The sequence below is a fragment of the Chelonia mydas genome, chromosome 26 (genome assembly GCF_015237465.2).
Source record: "Chelonia mydas isolate rCheMyd1 chromosome 26, rCheMyd1.pri.v2, whole genome shotgun sequence".
NCBI lineage: Eukaryota > Metazoa > Chordata > Testudines > Cheloniidae > Chelonia > Chelonia mydas.
The window spans coordinates 954-19,766 of record NC_057859.1 but is presented as its reverse complement, the minus strand read 5'-3'; the positions used below and the strand labels follow the sequence as shown (position 1 = coordinate 19,766).

Sequence of the window (18,813 nt, the reverse complement as noted above, 5' to 3'; positions counted from 1 at the left end):
TACAGAACATGACACACAACACCGACACACACACACAAGACGACACACAAAATGGCACACAACACTACGCACACACGGCACAAATAACATCAAACACAAAACACATGACACCGTCAGACACAGACAACGCGACACACGACACCGACACACACACAGAACCCGATGTACGACACACGACACCGACACGCGATGCACAATACCGACACACACATTCTCATGAGACACAACACGTCACTCACACACACACAACACACAAAACGCTCACACAACACACCACACAGACACACACACAACATGTCACACACACACTAGATGACACATAGCACACGGACAACATGACACACACACACTACAACATCTACCACTACATCACACACACAACAGACGACTCTGACACACACATAGAACACGACACACGCCACAACAGCGGCACACACACACAGAAGACGACACACAACCCCGATACACACACACACAGAACACGTCACATACACACATAACACTACACACACAAGACAACACACAACGTGACACAAATAACTTCTCATACAAAACACACGACGACGACACACAGAACACGTCACACCCACACAACAGGACACACAACACGTCACATGACACACAAAATGGCACACAACACGTCACACACACATAAGACGACACACAAAACATCACACACCACACAGACAACGGCACACAACACGTCACACACACATAAGATGACACACAAAATATCACACACACACAACGCGTCACACAAAACGTCACACACAGCACAACACTCAACACGGGGACTGGGCTGTCGGTGCGGGGGGATAAAAAAATACCCTCCAGCCCCTCCCCCTCCCCGCTCCGGGGTTCTGCCCCCCCCGCTCAGCCCCCGCTCCCCGACCCCGGATTTGGCCGCTTCCCTGTCCCCGCTCCCAGCTGTTTGAGCCCCGCACACCCCGCACAGTCAGTGTCCGCTCCCTTCCCACACTCCGCCCCTCCCGCGTAGGGAAGTTTAGGGCCAAGTCAGGGCAGAATGAGGGCGTAGCGGCTTCAGCAGCTACTACTGAGCATGCGCCATCCGTGTTCGATCCGCACGCTCACTCCCAGCTCAGGTAGCGCGCGCGGGGGCCCATCGCCGCCGAACCCGCCTCCCGGGTCTGACCCGGTGTCACCGCGTTTGACAGGCGGGGCGGGGCGGTCTATATGAACGGGGGGATATGTACGGGCTGGGCCCGAGAATTCGGCAGCGCCCCAGGGCAGGCTGGGAGATGTAGTTCCTGACGCACCTCGGGCCGGAAATAACGTTGCCCCAACCTACGGGCGGAGTCGGTTAACGGTGCGCCTCAGTGCGCCCCGTTCGCTGATTGGCTGAGAGACGCCGGTGGCAGCCGCGAAAACATAGACTCCCGGAGCCGGGGAGGGGCGGATGGTGTGAAGGGGGGGTTCAGGCGGCGGGGGGACATGGGAAACTGTTGCTGTGATTCTCTCTCAGCACATGGGGAACGAGGGGGGCGGGAGCAGTTCGATCCCCCGCTGCAATGATCCATTTAAAAGGAGTCTGGCCTCCTCCAGCCTGAGCCACGTTTCTGGTCTCGCTGAGAGGCGTGTTAATCCGGAGTCACTGCAAGGCAGAACAGGGAGTGACTTCAAATTAACATGGGGGGGGCAGATAAGATCAGGGTGTGTCCCTGTAGGGGGTTTCAGTTGTTGCTAAAGGGGGGAAAGTTACTCACTTTCTCTCTTTCTCTGCCTCAGGATATTGGGGTTGAGCTTCCTGGTTCAGACGCTGCTGCCTCGATTGTGATCTGGGAGCCCAGGCTGAGCAGCTGCTGCTCCCCCAGCGGGATCGGGGCTGGGGAGTGACCGTGAGTAAAGCTTCCTCTGTGCCCAGCCAAGGTGAGGATTTTCTCCAGCTGTAATTAGCCCCATAGGGCAACCCAAGGCTCTGCCCACACCAACATCTGAGCCAGAGACTCCAGGCGATGGATAGAGACCTCAGGGAACGTGCAGGGAATGGGCATGAAAGTGACTCTGCACCAAGAGCTTCTCCTCCCCTCAGCAATTGCAGGAGCCGATCCAGCCATAGGAGAGGGACCCCCCAGGATTGGGTGCCAGCAAGAGACAGGGGAAGGGAGACACAAGGAGAGAGAGAGAGAGACTGAAAAGGGCAGTGGGAGAAATAACTGGGGGGAGAGATTCCCAGATTTCTGACCGGCCCATGCACGCTTATTGCCGCATCCCTGGGTGGATTCACTTTGCTACGAACAAGGTGAGGTGCAGGGGGAGGAAAAGCCAGCTCCTGACTCTCCCTGTACCTCCTGCTGTAGGAGTGTGCTGCCCTGGGGACAATGTCAGGGGGAATCCCCCAATGTCACTCCTTTTGTTCTGCTCTTCTCTCCCATTCGGTTCCCAGACTTTGTTACTGGGAGGGTTTTAAAATGTCTCGCTGGTTTAGTGCTAGTGGGAGGGGTCGGTCAATACGGTAATCAAGTGACCAAACATTTCCCCAGCATAGAATCGTAGAAGAACGGTAGGGCTGGAATGAACCATGAGAGGGCATCTAGTCCATCCCCCAGCACTGAAGTGTTTGTCCAACCTGTCCTTGAAAACCTCTAATGATGGGGATTCCACCACCTCTCTCGCTAATCTATTCCAGTGCTTAATTACGTTTTTTTCACAATTGAGTCACGTGGTTGACTCAGATTCAATTTGTGATCCACTATAACTCCCGATCGTTTTCAGTAGTACTACCTCGTAACCAGCTATTCTCCACTTGTTCGTTGTGCATTTGGTTTTCCTTCCCTAAGTCTAGTACTTTGCACTCGTCTTTATTGAATTTCATCTCATTCATTCAGCTCACTTCTCCAATTTGTAAATGTTACCTTGAATTCTATGCCCAAATAAATCTGTTAGTCTTTAAGGTGCCACCGGACTCCTTGTTGTTTTTGTGGATACAGACTAAGACGGCTATCCCCTGATAGGTGACGCTTTGTTATTTTTATGTCTGATTTTATAAGCAAGTAGTTTTTAAATGAGGCGTCACTCAGAGGTACGCAAGACAAATCAGACTCCTGAAAGGGGCACAGTAGGGTGGAAAGCCGCCAGTCTACACAGCTATTTTTAATGGGCTAGCACCTACAGTGGAGCACCCATAGGGAGACACATCTCAAAGAACTGTTAGGGGGCTTATTCCTTCACCCACTTACTTCCCTGATCCTTCTCACATGAACAGAGAGCAACAATACCCGAAGTCCAAAGGTGCAAACAATTTGATGTTTATTGGGGTGAACTTCCAGCAAGCATGATTCCAGTTTCCTTCCTTAGTGTCCCCCTTCCCAGCTCTGACAGCACAGAGCCTTACACCTGTGTCCTTGTTCCCATTCCTGCTGTTAGCCAAACACGATTCGAATTTCCCCAGCCCCATTCCTTGTTCCCATTTCCCCTCCCCACACCCACCCACTCACTTCCTGATTGACTGCAGACTGTATAGTAAAACTTGAGTTCTGCTTAGCTATACCTTAATCAATCATTTTCCTGAAATTTAACTAACCAATCCTAACATATTGTAACATGATTATGTAACCAATTATATCCCACCACCTTAATTAGTTTACACCCAGCAAAATTAATTATACAGCAGACAAAAACAATCACAGAACCAGACAGAGATTATACAGACAAACAATAGCGAAGTGGGAACTATAATGACAAAAGAATATAGAAGTCAGGATTTCACATCCCAGCTATTGATAAGTGAGTTCTTGCCAGACAGGATGCTATCAAACTAAGTTTCCTTTTACATCTTCTAGGCACTTCCCTTTCTCTGGAGATGATAGGCACTATCAGGACAGGAGTGTATTCCTAACAACCCAATAGCACCTTATTTCAATGTGACTAGTTTGGAATGTGAGGATGTGACCGGTCGCTTCCCAGCTTATGGCTGCCTCTGTTGCTCAGTCAAAGGCCTTAGCCTAAGAACAGGGCCTCAGACTGTCACAGTAAGAGAAGGACCTTACACCGGCAGACAGTGATTGTGATTCTGTCTTTTATACCTCTAACTAGCCAAGTGATAAGAATAAATCTAAATTCTTAAAGTACAGGCCTTTGCAGACAGGCCTGAATATCTATATCCTAACAAGAACCATCGTTAATACACAAGTTGTGTAATTTCTTCTTTTGCTATTACCTGATCTCACTGGTCTTCTTTCCCCTGAGCAGGGTTTCCAGTTTCCAAACCCGATGTCATATCCCAGCTGGAACGAGGGGAAGAGCCGTGGGCCCCAGATGTCCAGGGCTCAGAGGAAACAGAGATCCTGAGAGGCAGCTGCATGAGTGAGGGATCATTGAAGAAAACAGCTGGGATTCCCAGCAAAGACCTTGTGAGGTCTCTGGGTTCAGGATGGTCCCCAGCAGGTGTCATATCCTCTGGGCAAATACTGTTTATGGCTTCCTACCCATCCTGAAAAAAGAAAAGGAGTACTTGTGGCACCTTAGAGACTAACATGGCTGCTACTCTGATACCCATCCTGACTTACTCCTGGCAGTAGTTCCCTCCCCAAACTCCCATCTCCCTGAGTGTTTGGATGGGAACTGGATGCAGAATTGATCCCCTCCTCTCGCCCCTTTGGGGAAGAGTTGGGGGAAATTCAGTCCCTGATTTTTTTCCATCTTCAGCTATTCTCTTGGTTTCTTCTCCCCTTTTCCCTTCCGGTTTCTAAGGTTTTTCTTTCTCTGTCCCAGCAGGTGATGGGATGGTGAGAGAGACCGTGGAACAGAATCGTCAGCAGGAAGATGAGCAAGTGGAACCACATGGGGCGTTGTTGCAAAGATGCAAAAAGAGCGTGTCCAGGAGTTGTGAGCAGGGAAAAGTCTCTCAGGGGCAGCACAGGGCCAGAGAAGCGGCAGGGAAACCAGCCAGCGCAGAAAGTTGGAATATCTGTTAATTATCGGGGAACTCATAAAGGCCTCAAGGAAACCACAGCCCAGCAGAGAATCCTGACGGGAGAGAGAAATAACACAGGCTTTGAGTGTGGGAAAAAGTTCAGGAGGCGCTCACACCTTATTACCCATCAGAGAATCCACACCAGAGTGAGACCCTATGGATGCTGTAAGTGCGGGAAAACATTCACTCAGCATTCACACCTTATTTGCCATCAGAGGATCCACACAGGGGAGAAACCCCATGAATGCTGTGAGTGTGGGAAAACCTTCTTTGGTACTCAGCCCTTATAAAACATCAGAGGATCCACACAAGGGCAAAAGCCTGTGAATGCTGTGAGTGCGGGAAAACGTTCACTGAGCTCTCACACCTTATTCGCCATGAGAGGATCCATACAGGGGAGAAACCCTATGAGTGCTGTGAGTGCGGGAAAACCTTCATTCAGCACTCACATCTTATTGCACATCAGAGGAGTCACACAGGGGAGAAACCCTATGAATGCTGTGAGTGCGGGAAAACCTTCGCTTGGAGCTCAGGCCTTATTACACATCAGAGGAGCCGCACAGGAGAGAAACCCTATACATGCTGTGAGTGCGGGAAAACCTTCACTCAGAGCTCAAGCCTTATCATACATCAGAGGATCCACACAGGAGAGAAACCCCATGAATGCTGTGAGTGTGGGAAATTCTTTCATCACAACTCTTTTCTTATTTATCACCAGAGAAGCTGCAAGGGAGATAAACACCATGAAAATCTTTTCTTGGGCTCAGAAAAGATTGTTTTTTCCTAATTCCCAAGTAGTGCACTTTAAGGCAGCATTTGTGGTGTCTCAGCTCCTTCAGGTGAGTTCTCTGCTTTTCCCTTTTGCTGCTCACCTTTCCTTGGAGTGAAGCCCACAGTGTTTTTCATCAACTCCTTCGTCCTCTGTCATGGAAGTGTGCGTCCCTCCAACAGGAATGCCCATTGGTCCCAGGTGGGGGAACCAGGAGTGACCTCTACTAGGTACATGGAGGTTAAATCTAGCTGGGCCTTGACACCACTAGGGTTTTCCATGGAGTTTGCGATCCTGATATTAAAACACAGCTATTTTTTCAAGAAAGAAAATAGCCCATACAGCGTCCAGGGTAACGTAGCAAATTTCCTCACTGCTGGACACAAGCTTCGTGACTTTTTCTAGTCTAACCAAATTTGGAGCATCCCGTTTATACTTTTTTCTCCCACTGCAAAGTGATTGTTAGTCACCAGGTTCCCCCGCTAGGGACAGATTGCCTCATTCCCAGTTGTTGCCGACGTTGCACTGGGTTCTGCTGAATTGCAGTTGGGCTTTGTACCATTTTTCTCCATGTAAATGTAACAGAGAAGGAGCAGGGATAGAGGGTGTGACAAAGTGGGGATTTTTCCTTGTTATGTTTTATGTGAGTCTTACTGTTGAGCCTATGTGAGTTTTACTGTTTTGCATGAATACGGCATGTGCCTCAGTTTTCCTGTGTGCTGCACCAATACCTCGGTGGTGGGAATAGAGGTGCGTGACTTTGGCCGAGACCTCTGGGGCTGGTGAGGCTGCCTGCACGTACGCTATGACCAGTGTGTGACGTTGCACTCCATATGCTTTATGGAAATATGCTTATGACATAACTGGAATATGCTTCACGCTAAATACCCCTTGTATCGTGTCATTAGAAAGCTTGTAATCTACTGTGTTCAACCTATTTGTTTGTATGTATTATTTCTATATCTGGAGTTAGGAGAATTAGCTATAAAATTGTTTCACTGATGTAAACATATGAAGTAGAGGCCATTAAGGGTGCTCCAGAAACAATCAGTTGTAAATGGCCTTAGTTTCTTGAAAGCCTTCTTGTGTATGTGTGGGCCAGCCCATGGAGAATGGAGACTAGGGGTCTTACCGTGACATGTGACCATGTCACCTGATAATTAAATCCATCTTAAATCTCGTACTTTTCCATTTAGAAGGAGGGGTGGGGACCCAGAGAGACAAAAGATTCCTGCCTTGTGTCAAAGCTATAGAAGGGGGTGGAGCAGGAGAAAGGGGGCCAGTCATGAGAAATCTCCTGCTTACCACCTGAGATGTCTGCTGGAACTAACACTACCTGGGGAAAGGATTGGGCCCAGACTAGGAAGGAGTCTAATCTGTGAAAGAAGCTTATTGGAACATCTCTGAGGGTGAGATATTACCTGTAATCCTTTTTTTAATGTATTAGGTTTAGACTCGCGTGTTTTTGCTTTATGTTGCTGGGTGACTTACTTTGTTCTGTGTGTTATTACTTGAAACCACTTAAATCCTACTTTTTATACTTAATAAAATCATTTTTGTTTATTAATAAATCAAGAGTAAGTGATTAATACCAAAGGGAGAAAACAGCGGTGCATATCTCTTTATCAGTGTTATAGAGGGTGGACAATTTATGAATTTACTCTATATAAGCTTTATACAGAGTAAAACAGATTTATTTGGGTTTTGGATCCTATTGGGAACTTGGTATCTGGGTGCTGGAGACAAGTAAGCTGCTGAGCTGTTTTCACTTAAAGTCTGCAGCTTTGGGGGCGTGGTTCAGACCCTGGGTCTGTGTTGCAGCAGGTTAGCGTGTCTGGCTCAACAAGACAGGGTTCTGGAAGTCCCCAGTTGGCAGGTAAAACAGGCTCAGAGGTAATTTCAGCACATTGGGTGACAGTCCCACAGGGGTCTCTGTGACTGAACCCGTCACATGGTGCCCTTTGTAACCTGAGACCCAGGAATGCGTTAAGGAACAGTTAGCATATGTGCATATGTGACTCCGTTTTGGTTTGGGGGCCCACCATTGTCTAAAAGCAAAACACATCATGCACCAGGAGGAGTGTTCCTTAGATACTGCATTCCTGTGAAACCTGCCCCCGTTGTCTCCAGCCTGTCTCGACTCCCGGTTTCTGTTCTTTGTCTGTTCCTAACTCCCTGCCTCCTGGCCTTGATGTGAGCCTCCCATCCCGATAAGAGAGGCTACTGGTGCATTGCTTTAGGAACATGTTGTGTAGTTGAAGTAACGGTCTAGCACGGGGAATGTACCTAGTAGGGATAGGTGGTAGATTAGGGAAGGGTTTGTCTATCGGCTAAGGTTTCCGACGCACGAAGGCAATGTGCTTTGCTAAAAGGTATATAATCTCTGTATAACCTGCATGCGGGGCCCCCTCCTGACTAGCAGGGGGGCACCACGCTCGAGCGTAATAAACTTAGTATCTTTGGGAACTCTGCAGTTGTGGACTTTGTTCGTGTGCCTCAGCCTAGACTAGAAGTGTGTGTGACCAATCGGGTATAATTTGTAACAAATGGGGTGCGACCAGGGTGACTCTTTGCCTAGGAAATGAGATAAAGACAAGGAGGAGGGAGCAATGGGGGTGTCTGACTTTGGTCGCTGAAGCTGGCAATCTGCCTGGGGGGACCGGAAGAGGGGGAGTTCAGGGGATCTGGCCCACGACTCCCCAAGGTGGACTTGGCCGAAAGTCACTGATTTCTGTGCTAACGAATTCTGTTCTACACCGTGTTCCTGTCGAATAATAAACCTTCTGTTTTACTGGTTGGCTGAGAGTCATGCTGACTGTGGAGCTGGGGGGCAGGGCCCTCTGGCTTTCCCAGGAGCCCCGTCCGGGCGGACTTGCTGCGGGAAGCCCACGGTGTGGAAGGGGATGCTGAATGCTTCGAAGTCAGACCCAAGAAGATCAAAGTTGTGTAAGCTTCTTGCCCTGGTGGCAGTGTGTCATGGAGTGTGGGGGAGTCAGGGCCCTGCACCCCCACTTCCTGCGATTCACCATGACTCTTAGCCAGCCAGTAAAACAGAAGGTTTATTGGACGACTGGAACACAGTCCCAAGCAGAGATGGGAGGGGGAGGTAGGGATGAGGGCAAGATTAAACACACCGAGAGAGCTCTGTGTAGTGATGGTTCTTGCTTGGCTTTATTAGTTTGCAGAGGAATCGTCCAGAAGCCCTAGCCGGAGGAGAAGCTGGCAGAAGTGGACCTGAGCATCCTTCTAAGGAGACGTGAATAGTCCTCATGTTTCTGCCTTCTGCATAACTGCCTGTGAGTAAGAAGTCAGTGTTCTGAATTCGTCATCTGTACTCACTGTAGTTTTCCTCACAGGCCGTGTGCTTCCTCGTTGGGTACGAGGCTCTGGGATTAAAGCTGGGGGAGGGACAAGAGTCTCCTGAGCAAAGTGACTATTTTGGGTGCCGTTACAATGGGTATCTTCCAGATGCAGTTGTAAAGTAGTAATGGGAGATGAGTTAAGGGCGGAGCCCTGGGATACGGGAGATACGAAATGAAGAGACACCGCAACATTGCGGACGGAGATGCTAATTTTTTTTTTTTGTTCCCTCTTCTGCTGGGTTTAGTCCCAAGGGAAAAGAAGTCAAGCGTTGGAGTCTGCTGCCCTCATGCGACAGAAAGAGAGCGACGAGACCATGAGCGTTGTTGATGCCACAGAAAAGTCATCCAACTGGGAGCGGAAGAGCCGCCACCCTCGGTGAGGTAAGCGTCTGTTTTGGTGATTGCTTTGTTCATGGCCCACCTTGCTCCTGGTAGGGACGCCCCTTTAGCTGGGGCTGGGTTTGTAAGAAAATGTTCTTGACTAGCTGTGGTTACGAGGGAGACAAGGTCCCCATTTTCAGGGGCTGGTCATTTCTCTGGCCAGTGTTACGAATTATACCTGACAGGTCATGCACACGAACTGCTGCGAATTATACCCGATAGGTCACGCGCAGTTTGAGTCTAGGCTGAGGCGCACGAACAAAGTTCACAACTGCAGAGTTACCAAAGATACTAAGTTTATTACGCTCGAGCGTGGTGCCCCCCTGCTAATCAGGAGGGGACCCCGCATGCAGGTTATACAGAGATTATATACCTTTTAGCAAAGCACGTTGCCCTCGTGCGTCGGAAACCTTAGCCGATAGACAAACCCTTCCCTTATCTACCACCTATCCCTGCTAGGTACATTCCCCGTGCTAAACCATTACTTCAGCTACATTACATGGTCCTAAAGCAATGCATCAGTAACTTTTCTTATCAGGATGGGAGGCCCACATCAAGGCAGGAGGCAGGGAGTTAGGAACAGAACAAAGAACAGAAACCGGGAGTCGAGACAGGCTGGAGACAACGGGGTGAGGATTTTCACAGGAATGCAGTATCTAAGAAACACTCCTCCTGTTGCATGATGTGCTTGCTTTTAGACAATGGTGGGCCCCAAACCAAAATGGAGTCACATATGCTAACTTTTCCTTAACACCAGGAGCGGTGTGTCCTCTGCAGCAGAAGGTTCGATCCAGGAGGATGACTCCAGGGGGTGAGTCTCTTGCCTTCCTTCCATGTTTTTTCTCTCTGTCTCTCTCTCTTCTCCAGTATGTTGGCCAACGCACACCCCCCCCTTACCTTTCTGTCCTTACCTTTCCTTGTGCCTTCTCCCTTCATATGATACTGGGAGGGACATGTTAGGTTGTGCATCCCCACAGGCTGTGTCTCGGGAGCCGTGAAGAAGTAGGAGGGGATGAAAATCATGCAGGGCAGTGCGTGCGAGAGTGGAGCGGTGACTGTCGGTATTAACTTGATCTCTGTTCATCAAGTGGGGCCAATGTAGATGGAATGGAAGAGGGAGGCAGGAATGAGGGGAAGATCTCAGGCACCAATAGAGCTTTGTGTAGTGATGGCTTCTGCTGCTGCTCTTGCAGAGGAATTGCTGAGGAGCCCTAGCCAGAGGAGAAAGTGGCAGAGATGGACCTGAGCAGCTTGGACATTGTTCTCAGCAGACGTGAACAGTCCTCCGCTTTCTGCCTCCCGCTTAACTGGCTGTGAGTAAGCGGTCAGTGCTTTCAATTCCTCATCTGTACTCGCTGTAGTATTCTTCACAGGCCGTGTGCTTCCTTGTTGGGTATGGGGCTCTGTGGTATTAAGGTTGAGGAGGGGCCATGTCTACTGGGCAGAGTGACTATGTGGGGTGCCATTGCAAGGGGTGCTTTTTGGTTGTAATGCTAAAGGTGTAACGGGAAGAGGGTTGAGGGCAGAGCCCCGCCATGCAGGAAGAAGGAAAAGAAGGGTCAACGAGACGTTGCTGACTGAGATGGTAACTGATTTGTTTTTCTCCCTTGTGCTGGGTTTAGTACCAAGGGAAAAGAAGTCGCGTGCCAGAGTCTACTGCTTCATGCGATGGAAAGCGAGTGACAGTGACAAGACCGTGAGTATTGTTGATGCCACGCAAAAGCTGTCCAACTGGGAGCAGAACTGCTGCCACTCTGAGATAAGTGTCTGTTTTGGTGATTGCTCTGCCCGTGGCCCACCTGGCTCCAGGTATGGACGCTCCTTTAGCTAAGGCTAGGTTTGTAAGGAAAGGTTCCTGACTAGCTGTTGTTATGCGGGAGACAAGGTCCCCATTTTCAGGGGCTGCTCATTTCTCTGGCCAGGAGCAGTGTGTCCTCCGCAGCAGAAGGTTGCATCTAGGAGGATGACTTTGTGTGTTGAGTTGCTTGCCTTCCTCCCATGTTTTTCTCTTTCTTTCTCTCTACTCTAGTGTGTTGGCCAACTCTCTGTCTTCTCTCCTCTCCTTGTGCTGTCTCCCTTCTTAGGACGCAGGCAGGGGTACTAGGTTTGCATCCCGACAGGTGAGGACTCGGGAGCCCTGGAGAAGTTGGAGCAGATGAAAATCATGCGTGGCAGTCGGTGTTGACTCGGTCATCGAGTGGGGCCAGTGTAGATGGGTTTGGAGAGGGAGGCAGGAATGAGGGCAAGATTTCAAGCACCGGTAGAGCTTTGTGTACTGATGGCTTATGCTTGGCTTTTGCAGCTGCTCTTGCAGAGGAATTGTCCAGGAGCCCAGCCAGAGGAGAAAGTGGCAGAGGTGTAGCTGAGCAGCTTGGGCATCCTTCTGAGGAGACATGAACAGTCCTCTCCTTTCTGCCTCCCGCATAACTGGCTGCGTGTAAGCAGTCAGCGATTGGAATTCCTCCTCTGTAGTTTTTGTCACAGGCAGTGTGCTTGCTTATTGGATACGGGGCTCTTTGGTATTTAAGGCTGGGGGAGGTATGACACTCACAGTTGCCATCTTTCACGGGGTAAATAAGCACCCCGACTTTCACAATAAACCAAAAATCAAGCTAATCCCATTTCAAAACAAGGAATCTGTAAGAACCCGAACACTCTGTGACTAGATCCCCCCGGTGTGCAGTCTGGGAATGTGGTGGGCCCACTGTGCACCCCTGACTCTCTCCCCCACTTTGCCTCTCCTTGCCCTGTGCCCTTGCTTGCCAGGAGCCGATTTAAAAAAAAGAAGTAACAAGCTGCAAGGTAAACAAGCAACAAGCCAGCAGCCAAAAACTTGCCAAGAAGCAACTCTCAAGCCAATTAAGCAAAAAACAAGTCCAATTTCTGCATTTTCCCCCAGGTTTGGTGTGTTTGACCAGAGTCTGCTGTGCAGAGTGACTATTTTGGGTGTCATTGCCGGGGTGCTTCTACTTGTAGTCCTGAAGGTGTAATGGGAGGGGGGTTGAGGGCAGAGCCCTGGGGTGTGTTAGATGCAAGAAGAAGAGCTTATGCCACATTGCCGACTGAGATGCTAACTTCTTTGTTTTTCTCCCTTGTGCTGGGTTTGATACCAAGGGGAAAGAAGTCAAATGACAGAGTTTACTCCACTCGTACGATGGAAAGCGAGCGAGAGCAGGGAGACTGTGAGCCTTGTTGAAATGAGGCAGGAGCCATACATTTGGGAGTGGAGCAGCCGCCACTGTCAGTGAGATAAGTGATATATTTCATGCGAGATAGTCTTTTAAGGTATCATTGGAAAGGTTATAATTTACTGCATGTGATTATCCAATTTGGATGCATGTATCATTTCTGTATCTAAAGTTGGAAATATTGACTGTGTAACAATTACAACCGGGTATATACTTGGGAAACACCCACCAGACAACACACCATCAGCCTTGATGGGCCATTAGGAAGAAACAATAAGACTGTGAAGACACTAATCTCTCTCCTTCCTGAGACGCGTCCTGGGATGTAGCTGTGACGCTACTAGGTCAGGTGGTCCTGTCACCTGGTACTTAACGCTATCTTGGACTTCTAGTAATTTTCCACTAAAGGGAAGGGGTGGTCAAGACTGGGAAACAAAAGATTCCCGCCTTATGTAAATCTTACTTAAGGCTGGGGAGTAACGCAAACAGGTCTCTTCTCTTTGCCTTCCTGTCGAAGCAGAAAGACTGCTAAAAGTACCTGAAGGGACAAAGGAACTGAGCAGCGGGAACGTCCAGGGCTGAGTCCGGACTAAGACAGCAACTTGCCTAAAAACAACCTTTAGGGTGAGAAATCACTTCCTGAGTCCAGTCTCTTTAAGATCTTAGGCTTAGGATGCATGTTTGTTTTATTTGCTTAGTAATCTGCCTTCTTCTGTTTGCTATCCCTTACAATCACTTAAAATCTTCTTCCCTTATAGTTAATAATAAACAAAAACAAGTTCATTAAACCCAGTTTGTGCAACTTCTAACGGGGGGGGGGGCGAGAAGTTGTGCATATCTTCCTCCACATTGAGGGAGGGGGTGAATTTATGAGCTTATGTTGTATAGATTTCTCTACGGCCCAAGACAATATTATTTTGGGTGTGCTTTCCAGAGAGGAACTGCACTTGAGTGCTGGGTGATACCGTAGCTGAGTCTTCTTGTAGAGAGCTGTTGACAGACTCTGTGCGATTCTGCAGCTGGTGCGTCCCTACGTGTGTGTGTGTGTGTGCTGCCAGAGGCTGGAGACCCTAAGTCAGCAAAACAGGGAGAGAGAGGCCAGGCTAGTGCAGCAGGCAGGCTCAGAGAAATTCCAGTACATCAGGTGGCATCCCAGAACTGGGGTCAAACCCGTCACAGGGTGGGCCCCTGAAAAAAGACCTCTGCTTCTAACTGGGGCACGATAAGTTTGGGGGAATCCTTTGTGCCCTCCAAGGAGTTGTCAGGTGCTACGGAATCTTCCTGAAGTCCGCTAACTTTGTGGAGAGCAACTTGACTGTAACAAGAGATGCTTAGTCCTCAGGTGTCTTCCTTCTATATCACTGGGTGAGCTTCCCTGGTCATGCCAGTCTAGTCCTCCTCTCTGAAGCAGGCCACATTCAGTCGAGAATGTGAGCAGGGGTCTGAGAGTAGCCCTCGGCCTGTGTCTCCACTCACCAGGTTGCACCACCCAGGGCATGTGGAGGGTCCAGGGCTATGCACAGTGCTCTGGACTGACTCGCTCCAGCTCAGGCTCCTGGGTCCTAACCCCTGCGCTTGCTGCTACTCGAGGGCTCTCTCTGTAAGTTACCACAACTGGGCAGCGGATGTCATTGTAACGCTGGCGGAAAAAGGCTTTGTGAATTACTCTGACAGGTCACCGTTGCTCTGAGGGAAATGCTTTGTGTGTGACTCAGAGTGGCCACCCATTATCACTGTCCCTTCATAAGGAAAATGGTTTGTGCATTACCCCAACTGGCCACCTGGTGTCACTGTTCCTCCATGAGGGAAATACTTTGTGTTACCAAATGGCCACTCGGGGTAATGCATACAGCATTTCCCTCGTGGAGGAACAGTGACACCGGGTGTCGAGTATCAGGGGGTAGCCGTGTTAGTCTGTATCCACAAAAACAACAAGGAGTCCAGTGGTACCTTAAAGACGAACAGATTTATCTGGGCATAAGCTTTTGTGGGTAAAAAACGACTTCTTCAGATGCATGGAGTGAAAATTACAGATGCAGGCATTATATACTGACACATGAAGAGACGGGAGTTACCTCACAAGTGGAGAACCAGTGTTGACAGGGCCACTTCGATCAGGGTGGATGTAGTCCACTCCCAATAATTGATTAGGAGGTGTCAATTCCAGGAGAGGCAAAGCTGCTTTTGTAGTGAGCCAGCCAGTCCCTACTCAAGCCCAAATTAATGGTGTTAAATTTGCAAATGAATTTTAGTTCTGCTGTTTCTCTTTGAAGTCTGTTTCTGAAGTTTTTTTGTTTGAGTAATGTACAGTTGCTCCATGAAGGAAATGCTCTGTGCGTTACCCCGAGTGACCACCCAGTGTCAGTCTTGCTCAATGTGGGAAATGCTTTGAGCATTCCCCAAGTGGCCACCCAGTGTCACTTTTGCTCCATTAGGGAAATGCTTTGGGCATTCTCCCAAGAGGCTGCCCATTGGTGGGATAACTCACCTGACTGGAGTACTGTCATGGGTGGATATAAAGAGTTCAGGAAGGATAGTCAGGGCAGAAAAGGTGGGGGAGTTGCATTGTATCTAAGAGAGCAGTATGACTGCTCAGAGCTCCAGTATGAAACTGCAGAAAAACGTGAGAGTCTCTGGATTAAGTTTAGAAGCGCGAGCAACGAGGGTGATGTCGTGGTGGGAGTCTGCTACAGACCACTGGACCAGGGGGATGAGGTGAACGAGGCTTTCTTCCGGCAACTGATGGAAGTTACTAGATCGCAGGCCCTGGTTCTCATGGGAGACTTCAATCACCCTGATGTCTGCTGGGAGAGCAATACGGTGGTGCACAGACAATCCAGGAAGCGTAGGGGACAATTTCTGGGTGCAAGTGCTGGAGGAACCAACTAGGGGCAGAACTCTTCTTGACCTGCTGCTCACAAACTGGGAAGAATTAGTAGGGGAAGCAAAAGTGGATGGGAACCTGGGAGGCAGTGACCATGAGATGATCGAGTTCAGGATCCTGACACAAGGAACAAAGGAGAGCAGCAGAATACGGACCCTAGACTTCAGAAAAGCAGACTTTGACAACTTCGGGGAACTCATGGGCAGGATCCCCTGGGAGAATAACATGAGGGGGAAAGGAGTCCAGGAGAGCTGGTTGCATCCGATGAAGTGAGCTGTAGCTCACGAAAGCTTATGCTCAAATAAATTGGTTAGTCTCTAAGGTGCCACAAGTACTCCTTTTCTTTTTGCGAATACAGACTAACACGGCTGTTACTCTGAAACCTGTATTTTAAAGAATCCTTATTGAGGTTACAGGAACAAACCATCCCGATGTGTAGAAAGAATAGTCAATATGGCAGGCTACCAGCTTAGCTAGACAGTGAAATCCTTGCTGATCTTAAACACAAAAAAGAAGCTTACAAGAAGCGGAAGATTGGACAAATGACCAGGGAAGAGTATAAAAATATTGCTCGAGCATGCAGGAGTGAAATCAGGAAGGCCAAATCACACCTGGAGTTGCAGCTAGCAGGAGATGTTAAGAGTAACAAGAAGGGTTTCTCCAGGTATGTTAGCAACAAGAAGAAAGTCAAGGAAAGTGTGGGCCCCTTACCGAATGAGGGAGGCAACCTAGCGACAGAGGATGTGGAAAAAGCTAATGTACTCAATGCTTTTTTTGCCTCTGTCTTCACAAACAAGGTCAGCTCCCAGACTGCTGCACCGGGCAGCAGTCTGGGGAAGAGGTGACCAGCCCTCTGTGGAGAAAGAAGCGGTTCAGGACTATTTAGAAAAGCTGGACGAGCACAAGTCCATGGGGCCGGATGCGCTGCATCCGAGAGCGCCAAAGGAGTTGGCGGATGTGAGTGCGGAGCCATTGGCCGTTATCTTTGAAAACTCACGGTGATCGGGGGAGGTCCTGTTACGAATTGTACCTAATAGGTCATGCACAGGAACTGCTGTGAATTATACCCGATAGGTCACGCACGCTTCGAGTCTAGGCTGAGGCACACGAAGAAAGTCCACAACTGCAGAGTTCCCAAAGATACTAAGTTTATTACGCTCGAGCGTGGTGCCCCCCTGCTAGTCAGGAGGGGACCCCGAATGCAGGTTATACAGAGATTATATACCTTTTAGCAAAGCACGTTGCCCTCGTGGGTCGGAAACCTTAGCCAATAGACAAACCCTTCCCTTATCTACCACCTATCCCTGCTAGGTACATTCCCCGTGCTAGACCATTACTTCAACTACACAACATGGTCCTAAAGCAATGCACCAGTAGCCTTTCTTATTGGGATGGGAGGCTAACATCAAGTCCAGGAGGCAGGGAGTTAGGAACAGACAAAGAACAGAAACCGGGAGTCGAGATGGGCTGGAAACAAGAGGGAGGGTTTTCACAGGAATGCACTATCTAAGGAGCACTCCTCCTAGTGCATGATGTGCTTGCTTTTAGACACTGGTGGGCCCCAAACGAAAATGGAGTCACATATGCTAACTTTTCCTTAACAGGTCCCGGATGACTGGAAAAGGTTAATGTAGCGCCCATCTTTAAAAAAGGGAAGAAGGAGCATCCGGAGAACTACAGGCCAGTCAGCCTCACCTCAGTCCCTGGAAAATCATGGAGCAGGTCCTCAGGGAATCAATTCTGAAGCACTTAGAGGAGAGGAAAGCGATCAGGAACTGTCAGCATGGATTCACCAAGGGCAAGTCATGCCTGACTAATCTAGTTGCCTTCTATGACGAGATAACTGGATCTGCAGATGAGGGGAAAGCGGCGGACGTATTGTTCCTTGACTTTAGCAAAGATTTTGATACGGTCCCCCCCAGTATTCTTGCCAGTAAGTTAAAGAAGTATTGGCTGGATGAACGGACTATAAGGCGGATAGAAAGCTGGCTAGACCGTCGGGCTCAACGTCTCCATGTCTAGTTGGCAGCCGGTATCGAGCGGAGTGCCCCAAGGGTCGGTCCTCGGGCCGGTTTTGTTCAATATCTTCGTTAATGATCTGGAGGATGGTGTGGATTTCACCCTCAGCAAGTTTGCAGATGACACTAAACTGGGAGGAGAGGTAGATACGCTGGAGGGTAGGGATAGGATACAGAGGGCCCTAGACAAATTAGAGGATTGGGCCAAAAGAAATCTGATGAGGTTCAACAAGGACAAGTGCAGAGTCCTGCACTTAGGACGGAAGAATCCCACGCACCGCTACAGACTAGGGACCGAATGGCTAGGTAGCAGTTCTGCAGAAAAGGACCTAGTGGTTACAGTGGACAAAAAGCTGGATATGAGTCAACGGTGTGCCCTTGTTGCCAAGAAGGCCAATGGCATTTTCGAATGTATAAGCAGGGGCATTGCCAGCAGATGGAGGGACGTGATCGTTCCCCTCTATTCGACAGTGGTGAGGCCTCATCTGGAGTACTGTGTCCAGTTTTGGGACCCACACTGTGAGAAGGATGTGGAAAAATTGGAGAGAGTCCAGCGGAGGGCAACAAAAATGATTAGGGGACTGGAACACATGACTTTTGAGGAGAGGCTGAGGGAACCTGGATTGTTTGGTCTACGGAAGAGAAGAATGAGGGGGGATTTGATAGCTGCTTTCAACTACCTGAAAGAGGGTTCCAAAGAGGATGGATCTAGACCGTTCTCAGTGGTAGCGGATGACAGAACGAGGAGTAATGGTCTCAAGTTGCAATAGGGGATGTTTAGGTTGGATATTAGGAAAAACTTTTTCACTAGGAGGGTGGTGAAACACTGGAATGCGTTACCTAGGGAGGTGGTGGAATCTCCTTCCTTAGAAGTTTTTAAGGTCAGACTTGACAAAGCCCTAGCTGGGATGATTCAGTTGGGGATCGGTCCTGCTTTGAGCAGGGGGTTGGACTAGATGACCTCCTGAGGTTTCTTCCAACCTTGATATTCTATGATTGTCACTGTTGCTTCATGAGGGAAATGCGTTGAGGATTAGCCCAAGTGGCCCCTTGTTGCCTCTCTTCCTTGGTGAGGGAAATGGTTTGTGCATTACCTGGATTGGCCACCTGGTTTCACTCTTGCTCCATGCGGGAAATATTTTAGTGATGCCAGGTGGCCACTCGAGGCAATGCACACAGCATTTCCCTCATGGAGCAACAATGACAGTGGGTGGTCACTCAGGGTAATCCACAGTTGCTCCACGAAGGAAATGCTTTGTGCGTTACCTCGATTAGCCG

General features: G+C 49.2%; 1 long non-coding RNA gene across 14 annotated transcripts; it reads left to right on the top strand.

The window, feature by feature from the left end:
• Nucleotides 1-1,288: 1,288 nt before the first annotated feature.
• Nucleotides 1,289-16,378, top strand: LOC119564498. Of its 14 annotated transcripts, none has more exons than XR_006287542.1 (9): nucleotides 1,289-1,420; nucleotides 1,747-1,887; nucleotides 4,735-7,111; nucleotides 8,881-8,998; nucleotides 9,310-9,445; nucleotides 10,203-10,256; nucleotides 10,639-10,758; nucleotides 11,068-11,882; nucleotides 12,560-13,086. It is a non-coding gene; the product is annotated as an uncharacterized LOC119564498 (long non-coding RNA). The 14 variants fall into 14 exon arrangements; XR_006287547.1 differs by lacking the exons at nucleotides 1,289-1,420; nucleotides 1,747-1,887 and adding exons at nucleotides 13,154-13,257; nucleotides 16,315-16,378 and having other exon boundaries at nucleotides 4,330-5,601; nucleotides 12,560-12,685; XR_006287548.1 differs by lacking the exons at nucleotides 1,289-1,420; nucleotides 1,747-1,887 and adding exons at nucleotides 13,154-13,257; nucleotides 14,113-14,645 and having other exon boundaries at nucleotides 4,330-5,601; nucleotides 12,560-12,685.
• The last annotated feature ends 2,435 nt before the right edge of the window (nucleotides 16,379-18,813 follow it).